Raw genomic sequence first — 8,456 nt, forward strand, 5'->3', positions numbered from 1 at the left:
TGCTATGTAGGCCAGGCTGGTCTCAAACTCAAGAAGATCCACCTGCCCCTCCCCAAGTGGCTCTTAAGTTCACAGGACCATCCTTGCACTCAGAAAACACCAGTGGACTGTGGAAGGAGGCTACAGGCATGCCCAGGAACGCCCAGCAGCAACCACTGCACTGGCTGCTTCCCTCACACGGAGCATGCCCGGTCTGTCTTCCCCTAGGGACATCGCCCAGGCAGTTCAGGTATCAGGAATGGCAACGTGAACATGGTACTTCCAAACTGTTTCCTTGAATTTTTCCTAACCCCAACTAGAGTCTTGCAAGGGATCTCTGTGAGTTCAAGGCCAGCCTGGTCTACATAGCAAGTTGCAGGCCAGCTGGGGCTATGTCAGGAAACCTAATTTCTCTTCTCTCCAAAGCTTGTCCCCCTCCTCCTTCCTTCTCCCTCTTCCCTGTTTTATGTCAGAAATACATTGTAGACTGCTCCAATAACTGGGTGCCTTTCTTAGAGCACAAAGGAAACCAGTAAACGAATCAATTTTTTAGAACTGAGTAAGCCTTCCTAGAATGTTCTCCAGGGAGCAGGGAGAGGAGAAAGACAAGGAGGGACACATACTGCTGACGTCCCTCCTGCTTGTGAAATAGAGCCTGTGTAGTCCTCACAGCCACCATATAAGGGTGACTCTAACGTCTCTATCTGATACACGGAAACGCCAGGCCTAGCCAGGAACCCTTGGCCAAAGCTTGTCAGGAGCGGAAGCGGTCAGGTGTCTCTACATTTGCCCAGGGAGACAGAAGTCAGAGGACAAATAACCCTGTCCCTAGTCCGCATTGCCCCTGGGCGTTTGCAGGGAAGCGATGGTGACTCAAAGGCTTGGAGAGAACGCTCTGAGCAGAGCATCCTCCAGGGTGTGGTGACCTCTTCTTAATTCCACAGGATGTGCATGTGTTTGTATCTCCCCGTCTCCAGGGAGGTAAGGCCACCAAAGGGAATTCCCTTCGGGCCCGTTTCCTACAGCTCACTGGAGGACATTCCACAGGGAACCACTCATCCTGAGGAAGGTGCTGAGGTATCCCCAACGTGAAGGAAAGTGTGTACAGTCTCTGTGAAGGTTGGAATGGGTCAAGACACTCCAGGGGCAGCCGACATTCGGAGAGAACTTACCCTGAACTCACCAGGATGATGTTACAGAACGTGCGGTCCTGCCTCCGGTGATCCTGCACCAGCAACTGAGGCCCAAAGAAGCTTCTGCCTGTAAGCGAGTCAAGGTCAGGCTACGGGCATTTTGTGAATCTCACAGCCAGGTGTCCCACCCAGGAATGGTGCCTCAGAGACACTTTGACACCAAGAAACTCAGGTCTCTGGAGTTTGGTACCTTGGAGTAGACCCAAGGGAACTTCTGCTACTCTGTGTCCTTAGGGCAGGCAGGAGAAGACTCCAGGTCTCTCTCTGGATTAAAACCATGCCTTCTCTCTGAGGTCACTTCCACTGATCACCACTCCGTTCTCAGCTATCTGAGGCTTATGATCTTTCCAGGGTAACCAGAGTGGCTCTGCCCTGTCCAACTGGTTTTCCTTAGTACTTCTAGAAGAGAGTTCGAAGCTGCCACCATACCCTCAGAACCTCCCACGGCCTCTGTGGACCTCTGGGTCCCTGTTGGTCATTATGTCCCCAGCTCCTGATGTTCCCAGCAATCAGGGATTGTCTTAGAATGGGCGCTTGCTTCTCTGGGACATCCTCAACCGTGGTAGAGGGAGATGGGCAGACATGAAAATGTAGTAAGATCAGGAAGGGAGAGAATGGTGTCCCCTGAGTGTGCGCTCAGTCTGGTAAGAGCCATCCTGGATTGCATGACGTGAGCAGGCAGCCTGGGGAATACAATGACAGGGCTGCTTCAGACGTCCTTGCTGGTCGCTGGAAACTCTTCTTCTGGCTTGTGACTTCTTACCCTCCCCGAAGGTCTGCTGACCTAAAGCATGCCTGTGAACCTGCTTGGGGAACCAGATGCCAGAGAACAGAATGACAAAAAAATCACTCCGCTACCCCGGGGTGGACAGAAAAGGAGAAGACAGCTGGAGACCAGACTCCCTGGGTCCCTAGCAACCCTATGACTCTTGGTCCCCTTACAGTCACAGCAGGGAGGGGGCCTGGGCTTCCTGGGTGACATGGGCAGGATGGACTCTGAGGAGAAAGCACTCTTCCATGCTGGCCTGTCCCCCACAGCCGAGCCCTCCAGGGTCACTGATAACCCTCAGTATCAGGGACATGCAGGGGGCAGGGACCGGAGGTCCTACAACCCACCTACACCCGCCAGCCATTCAGCGGTCATGGGTAACTGGCACCAAGGCCCGCTGTCAGCAAACACACCTGGTGGGCTCCTAGGAGCTCCTGACTCTAAAGCTAAGGAGTATCCATACCCCTGGAGAGCTCCCCCACCCCATAGGGGAGACTCAGACCTTACTCTGCGGGGAGGGGGGGGATGGCTGTTAGGTTTACACATTCACAACCTCAGGGCTCCCCTATCGGCCCCTCCTCCAGGGAAGGGTGCGGACCTGCGTGGGAAGGGTGGAGGCTCTATGAGTAATCAGGTTACAGAGGAATGAACTTCCAAGAACTGAGTCAGAGACAGGAGGAAGAAAGGGGGATCAGATCTGGAAGCCCCTCTCACTGGCCAGGCGACCCAGCGGCTGCCCCAGATCCTTCAGGTCTCAGCCCTCAGTCCTCAGTCCTGCTACTCTAAGGAAGGGTCTTTTCCAGGGCATGGGGCATGGCCCCATGAGTAACACAGACGATCCCTAGTACCAAGACTCCTGTAAATTTTAGCGGTTGGGGAGACCTTAATGGCGGTTTTTCCAGGGCCCTGTCCTCACTGCTGCATATGAGGGGCGCTTCTCCCGCTAACCTTGTGCCTCTGGCACGTGCAGTCTGAACCTACCTCCGGACTTTGCACTTGCAACTTGTCTGGCTTACCTTTAGGTTGTTTTCCCAGTAAGGCAGATGGCCACGGGAGGCAAAGTCCAGCAAGGCCCTGAGGCTCCCTCGGCAGACTCCTGAGTGTACCCACTGAACACATGACCTCAGGACCTTGCAAAGCCAGTCACGTGCCTGGAACTCCTCCACCACCACCACCCTGATGCTGCTCCCTCTCTAAGCAGCTACACAGCCCGGGAACCCGGCCCCTCATTTGACCCTTCGCCCTGTCTGTCAGCCATACTACAGCAAAGGTCTTTTCAAAATACAGGGTCAAGGGGCCTAGTCAAATGTTCTGTTGCTTCCCACTGCTCTTGGGATGAAGCCAAAATGTCTAGTCTGGCGCACAGGGGCTAGCCCCAGGCTTCCTCCTTAGCCTCATTTTGCTGTTTGAGCGTGGACTCCACTGTTTGTTTCAGCCCCTCAAGCAGGTCATTACTGCTCCTGTCTACCTCAGGACATCTGCACACACAGTAGCTGCCACTCTCAAGCTCCTCCACATCCCTCTTGGCTTAGCTAACACTTATTGTCTTCAGGGATTTTTGTTGGTTGGTTGGTTGATTGGTTGGTTTTTGTTTATGGCAGGAACCCTCCCTGATACTCCAAAGTTCAAGATTATTCTGTCGCAGTCAAGCCTCCATCCCTAGGTTCTTCTCTCTTCTACCCTAATAAGTATCAGCTGGAAGTGGACCAAACCCCAGCGCCAGTCCTGCCCTCTGCCCTCCAGGAGACTTAGAGCCTGACCCAGAAAGTCCTCGCACCCCAGGAGGCTTGGATTTGGGGAGAGAGGTCTTAATCCAGTTAGTCGGCTCTCCCTAGTGCCAGAGACAAGACAGAGAGGGGAAGAACTAGAGGGCGGAGCCATGGTGTAAAGTCACCTGGAAAGAGAAAGCCAAAGATTATTTGGGGAGAAAGAGAGATAAGGTGGTCAGAAAACAGGAAATGATCAGCTCTGGGAGCAGAACAGTTGAGAATTAAGGCTGCGGATCAAAGCCACAGGAACCGCCGGGTTTTCTCAGAAACGGAAGACTCTGATCAAAGCCACTCTTTCCTGTCTGGGCGGGGTAGGCAATTCATTCACAGGTTCACTTAATCATCGGTATTTGAACGTATTAGAGGGTCATTCAACAAACATTGATTGAGCACCTGTCTGTGTGCCAGGCACTGTGCTATGCCCCGAGGACACAGCCATGAGTAAAAGTGTTCTGACTTCACGAGCATCAGTGTCTAGACAGTTTTCAGGCCGCCATCTGCAGCCCCGGCTGTGAGTCACAACTAGCATAAAAAAAAAAAAAAAAAAAAAGTACAGGGATTCGAGAGTAGTGGTTCTCAACCTGTGGGTTGCAACCCCTTTGAGGTTGCATATCAGATATCATGAATATCAGATATTTACATTGCAATTCGTGACAGCAGCAGAGTTACAGTTATGAAGTAGCAACATAATAATTTTATGGTCGGAGGCCACCACCATGAGTAACTGTATTAAAGGGTTGCAGCATTGAACCACCGGACTAGAGAGTCGCTCATAGGTAAGAGCGCGTAGGACGGACCTGAGCTTGGTTCCCAGCACCTTCATAGGGCAGCTCCCAACTCCCTGCAACTAAGGGATATGATGCTCTCTTCTGGCCTCCACGGACACCTGTACTTAAATGTGCACAAACCAACACACACACAAACAGAATTTTTTAAAGAAATCTCGGTTTTGTCTTTTTAATGTGTGTGGATGTTTTTCCTGCATGTATGTTAGTGTACATGTGTCTGATGCCCTTGGAGACCAGAAGAGTACGTTGGATCCCCTAAGGCTGGAGTTACAGATGGTTGTGAGCTGCCCTGTGGGTTCTGGGGATCAAACCCAGATCCTCTGGAAGAACAGTCAGTGTTCTTAACCCCTGAGCCAGCTCTGCTGCCCTCTGACATTTTAAAGCTATCATTTCTAAAATGTCTCACCCATCACTCCCCCCCAACCCCCTCCCCAGCTGCCCTCTTGTTCCAGCAGGCCATCTCTGATACAGCCAAGATAAATTTTCAAAACGTCCATCCGATTGGGTGCTGCCCAGCTTGAAATCCCTCATGCCTCCCCACCCCTCTGAACACAAAGTTCACGGCCCATGAAGATTGGGCTAGGTGTGTGTTCTGCCCAGATGACTTAGGATGAGTGGCTGCTTCCCATCTGAGACCGGGTGCTTTCCTCCCTAAGCAGACAACTTAAACAACTCAATGTTGGGTCCATTCCATCTCAAAACCAGTATGGTTCCAGCTGGGTGTAATGGTGTGCCCCATAATCTCAGCTGCTTGAGAGGTGGGTGAGAGAATTAGAAATGCAAAGCCAGTGTCAACAACTTAGCAAGATCCATCTTAAAAATCATTTCTTTTTAAGGCCTAGGAATGTTACTAAGTGGTAGAGTGCTTTCCTAGCATGCAAAAGTCCCTGGGTCTCACCTCCTCTAAAAAGGAAGGAAAACAGGAAGGAAGGGAGGGAGGGAGGGAGGGAAGGAGGGAGGGAGGGAGGGAGGCTGGGTAATGATAGCTCAGTCAGTAAAGTGGTTGCCTTACAAGTCTGAGTTCAATACCCCAGAACCCACATTTTTAAAATAAAACAAAATTTAAAATACATGGCATGGCAATGCATATGTGTAATCTCAGCACTGAGAAGCAGGAAACGCACATGGTCTTTGAGGGTCACTGGGCAGCCAGCTTAGCCTGCTCGGTGAGTTCCGGGCCAATGAGAGTTCCTGTGTCAACAACAACAACAATGGCACTTGAGGAATAACACCCGAAGTTTGTTCCCTGAACTCCACAGCCACTCCCACCCCCCACACACGTGTATGTGCACATGCATACATACACACACACACAAGGCAGAAGGTGGGGGGGGGAGAGAAAGGAGGAAGGAAGAAGGAAAAATAGAAGACAGTGGTGTGGGAAACCCTAATTCCAGCTAGCATCCTACCAAGAAACGAGTCTGACACCAAATTGGGGATCAGTGGTTTGTGCAGTAAAAGCATAGCATTAGGGGGTGGCTGCTCCTCCCGGCTTCTGCCCTTAGTGCCTGTTCCTGTACCCCTCCCCCTCCCCCACACCTCGGTCTTCTGTCTGTGAAGAGAAAAGCTATCAGATACGGAGGAAAGTACCTGGAACAGCACTTGCTAAATTCAGGCCTGCTTGACCCTGAGGAGCCACACTGAGAGCTTCCATAGCTCAGCCTGTGGAGCCTGCAGACTGGCAGGTTTTACCCTTCCCACTCCTCCCATCATCCCTTGTTTTCCTGACCAAAGTCAGCTCCTCACATAGGTCTGGCTGAGGGCCGAATTGGCCAGGTGAGTGTTGTCAATCACAGAGGTGACCACCCAAGATTCCATGACCAGAGTGGCAGGGCTGGATCTACGCTGAGGTCTGGGGACCCCAAATCCAAAAACCCTTGTCACAAAACAAGCAACCCACACACACAGCACAGGCTGACAGCCTGCAGCCCATTCACTGTCCAGCCACTTCATTCTGTTGTCCCCAGGTGACCGGGTTGCATTCCTGCGGTTTGGGGTTTGCTGGAGTTGGTGGCAGTGACTGAAGTCTTGGCGCTCTCCCACTAGGGAGTGGGGAAGGGGTGGGGAGGGGGCTCTGGGGCCAAATTCCCCTACAAATGAGATTCCAGTGGTTTCCTCAGTTGAGGCGTCTGCAGAGTGGAGAACAAACAATGTGGGTTTAAGTTTCTCTGGAAAAATGAGCTGCTCTGCTGAAGATCTAAGCCGCTCTTGAGGCCTGCTGCCTCCCCTGGTGCCAAGCCAGCCCCCCCCCCCACCTTCCAGACACAGCAGTGAGGCAGCCCCAACTCCCAAGGCCATGCACTCCTCCCTCTGACACCCTCTGTGACCTCAAAAGTGTCACCACAAACAGGCTGCGGCTTTTCCTGACCAGAGAGAACTGGGAACCAGTCTCTGGGACCTCCTGGGACAGGTCTAGGCCAGCTGCATCTGCTGTTGCTAGTCAGGACTCAGGGTCAGGTTGCAGAGACCGGAAGGCATCATGACACTGGCTGTTTCTTGGAGCTCCCCAGGCTTTAGTAGCATAGTCCACTGTGACAGGTCCCAAAATGCAGAGCAGAAAGGGACAAAGAGGTAGCATTTATCCGCTGACTTCTCACCCCTAGCTCAGCACCACCTAAGATGCTAGCATGGTTTAGCTGTGTACCATAACCACAATGCAGAGAGGTCTGAAGTCACGCTCAGAGAACAGATCTTGACACACGAGGCCACACGCTGTAGATCCCATTTCCATACAGTATCCAGAATCGGTAAAGCCACAAAGATGGGGCATGGATTAGTGGTTGTCTGGACAGAAGAGTGACTGCTTAATGGAGATAAGGCTTCCTTTTGGAGTTAAAAAAAAAAAAAAAGGTCCAGAACTAGATAGAAATAGTGTCCGCACAATACTGTGAATGAACTAAATGTCACTCATGGAGGATATGGCCCATGCATCTACTACAATCAATGGAGACAAGAAAGTCCTTTCCCCTGGGGCCTCAGCTGTAAATGAGTCAACAGCTCTGGCCACCCTGGGGGATGAGGAGTCCAGGGGTCCAAGTGAACGTGCCCCCCAGCCATGGCCCTTCTCCCTAGGTCTCACCTTGCACACATCCTGGCAACATTCCTCCCCAATCAGGCAGGAAACCAAAGGCAAACCACACCCTGCTCTCAAGGGCCAGCAGTTTGCAGAGGAGCCGCTGGAATTTGGCTTCTCTGGGATGGGCTACGCACCTTCTGGTGCAAGATGGAAACAGGAATGAGATGATAAGAAAAAAAACGAGACCACAGGCTTGGCCTCTGATTCAAGGGGCCAGCCCTCCCCCAGGCAGCTGCCTCCTGGCCCAGAATTCCGAGTCCTCAGGGAACTTTGACCATGACCCCAGCCTTCATGGTTATTGTGAAGACATTTGTCACTACAGATGGGCACAACATACTTTAACAGTGATTAAGTTTGACTCGGGACTTTTAAATATTTAAACTTGTGGTTTGGGTTAATCTTTTATTACTTTGTAACAACAACAAAAAACAATGAAAAAAGAAAACACCAACTCGGTGGCTTAAGTCAATACCCTTTTATTTTGTGTGTGAGCATGCTCATGTATGTGTACATGTGTGTGATCATGTTGATGTGTGTGCACACTTGTATGAGCATGCGTGTGTATGTGTGGACATGTGTGAAAGCGTGTTCATATGTGTGTAAGCACATGTGTCAGCATGCAGGTGGAATGACAACCTGAGGGTGTCGTTCAGTTACTCGGGAGCCTTCAGTCTGTTTACTGAGACAGGTTCTCTCATTGGACTGGAGCTTGCAGGCAGGCCATGCGGGAGCCACCTGTCTCTGCTTCCTCGGGGTTGGCATTATAAATGCACACCACTATGACGAGATTGGCTGGTTGGTTGTTTTATTTGGTTAATACAATATATTTTGGTCATGTTTTCCCCTCCCTCTCCTCCTCCCAGATTCTCCCCACCTCCCTAT

At 51.5% G+C, this 8,456-nt stretch overlaps 1 long non-coding RNA gene across 2 annotated transcripts in view; it reads right to left on the reverse strand.

Moving 5' to 3' along the window:
- The window catches only part of LOC125410965 (uncharacterized), a 31,915-nt gene extending 25,747 nt beyond the window's left edge, over positions 1 to 6,168 (reverse strand). For both annotated transcript variants that reach the window (XR_015003823.2, XR_015003822.2), the window contains exons 1-2: positions 6,089 to 6,168; positions 1,152 to 1,239 (exon numbers count right to left, since the gene is read on the reverse strand). This is a non-coding gene — a long non-coding RNA (uncharacterized LOC125410965). The remainder of the gene's footprint in view (positions 1 to 1,151; positions 1,240 to 6,088) is intronic.
- Positions 6,169 to 8,456: the final 2,288 nt, after the last annotated feature.

This window comes from Myodes glareolus, chromosome 9 (assembly GCF_982192425.1).
Source record: "Myodes glareolus chromosome 9, mMyoGla1.1, whole genome shotgun sequence".
Classification (NCBI taxonomy): domain Eukaryota; kingdom Metazoa; phylum Chordata; class Mammalia; order Rodentia; family Cricetidae; genus Myodes; species Myodes glareolus.